This window comes from Elephantulus edwardii, unplaced genomic scaffold (assembly GCF_000299155.1).
Source record: "Elephantulus edwardii isolate Elephantulus edwardi_28Jun2011 unplaced genomic scaffold, EleEdw1.0 scaffold00054, whole genome shotgun sequence".
In the NCBI taxonomy this organism is placed as follows: domain Eukaryota; kingdom Metazoa; phylum Chordata; class Mammalia; order Macroscelidea; family Macroscelididae; genus Elephantulus; species Elephantulus edwardii.
The window spans coordinates 2,506,777-2,511,561 of record NW_006399804.1 but is presented as its reverse complement, the minus strand read 5'-3'; positions in this window follow the sequence as shown (position 1 = coordinate 2,511,561).

Here is a 4,785-nt window from a genome sequence, read left to right as displayed (position 1 = left end):
CGCGGGCGGAATCAGAGGCTATATAATAAGGATTTTTAAAATCAGTTTCCTTAAAAAGTTCATTGTGTTCCACACTAATCTTCATTTACATTGTTTCATACCATCATTCTCATGCATTGTTGTTGTTGTTATGTGTCATTGAGTCACCTGCCTCTCATAGTAACAACACTTGCTACAACAGCTCTGAACTCTGTCATGTCCTTAGCCACTTTCACTGACTCCCATGTATCCACCCCCATTGCCCCAGATGTTATATCCATTCATCTCATCCAGCCGGGGTCTTCCTTTCCTTAGCTGTCCCTCCACCCTTCTGAGCATGATGTCTTTCTTCAAGGATACTGGCCACATGCCCAAAGTATGTGAGAAGGAGCTCACCCTCTTCAAGACAGACCTATTTGTTTCTTGGTGGTCCATGGTATGTTCAAGACTCTTGTCCACCACCAGAACTCAGAGACATCAATTTTTCTTCTGTTATCCTTACTCATTATCCAGCTCTCAGATGCATAGCAAGTAAACATGAAAGACCAGGGCCTGAATCAGGTACACTTTAGTCTCTGTACTGATATAGTTGCTTCTCTGTATTCTGGAAAGGTCCCTGACAGTGCCAAGAGTGTTAATTGTGGAACAAAATAGCTGTAATTGTTAACAACTTCAATCTCTTTTTCATCTATCATGGTGCTGCAATTGGCCCACTTGTGAAAAACTTTGTCTTCCTGATGTTGAGCTTCAATCCATATTGAAGACTATTGTCTTTGACCTTCTTCAGCAAGTGCTTCAGGTCCTTTTTAGTTTGAGCAAGTAAGGTTGTGTCATCTGCATAATGTAGGTTGTTGATGAGTCTTCCACCAATCCTGATGCCACATTCCTCCTCATAAAGCCCAGCCAGTCTCTTGAAAGATCTGTTCTGCATTGTAGATTGAAAAGATATGGAGACAGGACAAATCCCTGACACTCCCCTCCTGATTTTGAACCATGCAGTGATTCCCTGCTCTGTTCAGAAGACTGCTTCCTGGTCTAAGTAGAGGTTTCATGTGAGCACTATCAAGCGTCCTTGACATTGTGTCTTAGAAAATTAATCACCATTGAACCTTGACTGTAATTACCCTGTCTTTTCACCGAGATTATTCGCATTTACTTCCCCCTTCTCTCTACCCACAAGCTGTGTAACCCTATGGTTTCACCCCTACCTATCCTCACCCCTCTATTTCTCCCCCTCCCTGCTCCTTGAGTTCCCATATGTATTTTAGTAGTTATCCTTTTTTTACAATAATGGTTTTATGTAGCGTTTGGCCTTAATAAAATGTGTTATTTCACTCAGTATAATGCCCTCCAGCATCTCCCATTAAGTACTTCATTCTTTTTAATGATGAATGCCATGAACATGTTTATATATTGTATGCCATATTTTCATTTTTTTTGGATCTATAATCAACACCCAATGTAGTAACAGTTAAGAAATCAAAAGACTTATTTCTCTGAGAAAAGCTGTCAACAGTCTCTTCAAAGTGCTAAACAAAGATGTCAGTTTAAATACTAAGGTGTGTTTGATGCAAACCATGTTCTTTTCAGTTGCTTCTTATGAATCTGAAAGTTGAACAATGAGAAAGGAAAACAGGAGAATTGGTGCCTTTAAATTATTGTGTTGGAAATGAGTACTGAATATCCCATTAATTTTTGTTGTCGTTGTTGTTAAGTGCCATCAAGTCGCAGGCAACTCATAGCGACCCTATGAAGGAGAGTCCTCGATGCTTGGGTGCCTTTCATCCTCTCTCCAGGTTCATAGGGTTTCCAGAAGCAAGCTCTTATGGAAGTGGATGCCATTCCTCCTTCCAAGCTTGTTTTAATTGGGGAGCTCCACCCCACTATCTGTCCACATTGGGCAACCAACCATTAACACATTTGACACATCAGTGTCACAGTGTTCAGCATCACAGCAATCACAAGTGACCGCTGTATGGCAGCTTGTACATCAGGGCTATACGACCTAGAGGAATGTCTGAACAAAAACAATGAAAGACAGGCCCAAGGGCCTAGGATTAAAAGTCACCCACCTTTGGCTTGGAAGCATCTCTTTCTGTCCACTGGGCCAGCTGATATCTCTATGTTGATGTTATTGTTGTTAAGTGCTGTCGAGTCGCAGGTGACTCACAGCGACCCTATGAAGGAGAGTCCTCAATGCTTCTCATTAATTGCTTGAATTAAAACAAAAACAACAACTCTATCTTGGAGGAAGTGCAACCAGAGTGCTTCTTAGAGGCAGGGAAGGTGAAGCATTGTTTAAAATACTTTGGGCATATTGTTAGGAAGGGTCATTCCTTGAAATAGATAGACTAGGAAAAGTAGAAGGTTAGTGAAGAAGAAGAAAATTCTCAAAGAGATGTATTGGCAAGGTGGATTGACCACATCGACCACAACAAACTTAAGTATGATAGAGATTATGACATTGGCAAGGGTCAGATCTGTTGTTCAAAATATCTATAAGAGTTATAGACTTGATGGCATACCATAGTTTGCTCATCTATTCATTATTCGATGAAAATTTTAGTTGCTAATACACTTTAGGAGCTCTGGTGACCTAGAGGGTAAAGAGTTAAGCTGCCAACGTAAAGGAAATTTCTTTGAATCCACCAATTGCTCTGCAGGAGAAGGATGGACAATCTCATCCAATTTCATTTCTCAGTGTAATTTACATTCTCTAAAAACCCATTGAAGGGTCAACAATGAATTGCTTACAAATCCATGGCAATAAGTTGAGTTGATTAGATTATACCTTGGCTGTTATGAACAGTACTAATATGAACATTATGTGTCCCATAATTGTTTAAATACTTATTTTAAGCTCTCTTGATTATATAAATTACTGAATCACAGACAATTCTTCATTTAACTTTTAATTACATTCATATTGTTTTTCATAATGGCTGTACCATATTATATTTCCATGAAAAACATATGAGGGTTCCAATTTCTCCACAACATCTTCAACATTTGCTGGGTTTCCCCCTTTATTTTAATCATAACCATCCTAGTGGATGTGAAGTGGTATATTATTGTGGTTTTGATTTGCATTTTCTAAACTGTAATCATATATTGACTCACATAGTTTCCTAACAATGAGTATAATCACATCTTTGGATTTTATTGTTGACAACCTCAAGTGAGAAGACTACCAAGCCTTCCTGAATTTTTGATTCATGATTTTTTTGTGTATGCCCTTTCATTGTATGTTAAATAAAACAATTCTGCCCAGAAGGAAAAAAAAGGTTTTATATCACTTTCACAAACCTATATTTCTACAGTCATGTGGATTTTTGTGTATCTGTTCCTGGTTGTTGTTTGTTTGTTTGTCTTTTCTTGTTGTGTACCTTTATGTCAGATCCAACTAGCAGAAGAGGTGATTGTCCTTCTTTCTCCAGTGGAGTATCTGGTGGATTTGAACGTGTCTTCGGGATTACAGCACAACGGCTTGCCACTAGGCCACCAGAGCTCCCTAATAAATGAAAGCAATTAGACCAGTGGGTTTTCAGAAATCACATAAGAGGAGATTGCTTCTTTTTCTCCTGCAGAACAGTTGGTGGATTTGAACCACCTGCCTTTGGGTTGGCAGTACAGTGGTTACCCATTAGACCATTAGCGCTCCCTTCTCTTTTCCTGTGTTTAATGACAATACTCGTTTACTTCAAATCAGGTTGTAAAATTAAGGTATAAAAACAGATGCCGCCCTGGACCTGGACATGCTCACCAAGTTGTGCCAAGAAATCTGGAGGACAACTACCTCGCTAACTGACTGAAATATATCCATATTTATTCCTATCCCCCCAAAAAAGGTGATCCAACAGAGTGTGGAAATTATCAAACAATATTACTAGTAATACACACAATCAAAATCCTACTGAAGATTACTCCAAAACAACTGGAATAGTACATTAACAAAGAACTAAAAAAAATACTTAAGGTTGCTGTGGGCAGAATGTTCAATGACTCAGAAAGCATCAGAAGAAGATAGAAGGAGTAGACAAAGTCACTTGACAAAAAAAAAAGAATTGGCTGACACAAAAGAATTTCAGAAGGAATTGGCAAAAAAACAATACTCTAGGAATTGAGGGGTTGAGCTTGCTTGACTTCACAATCAACATACTTGATGCCAGCAGTCAAGAAATCAAAAGACATATTGCACTGGGAAAATCTGTTGTCATAGACCTCTCCAGAGTACTGAAGAACAATGACATCAGTCTAGAGACTACGGTGTGCCTCATCAGGCTATGGTTTTATGATCAGAGAACTGGACAATGAAAAAGGATGATAGATGAAGAATTGTTGTCTTTAAGTGTGGATCTGGAGAAGAGTATTGAATATACATACCATGGAATGCTAGGAGAATAAACAGGTTTGACCTAGAGAGGGTGAAACTAGGCTGCTCCTTGGAGTCAAGGATTTTGAAGCTTTGTCTGATACACTTTGGGAATGTTGCCAAGAGAGACCAGTCCTAGGAGAGGGACATCATGCTTGAAAGGTAGAGAGATGGCACGAGAGATGACCCTGGATGAGATGGATTGACACAGTAACTGGTAATTGTGTGTATGTGTGTCAGAGGCAATGATGTTGGCTCAAGATACAGAAAGGTTCAGAGTTGTTGACTCTATGGCACATAACAACAACAACCAGAAATGCAAACGGGGTTTATATGAGGCTGTTGCACTAGAAAAATTATCGCCAATGTTGGATATTGGCTGAAAGCAAAGGGTACTAGAGGAATGCCTATCTGTATTTCATTGACTCTACAAA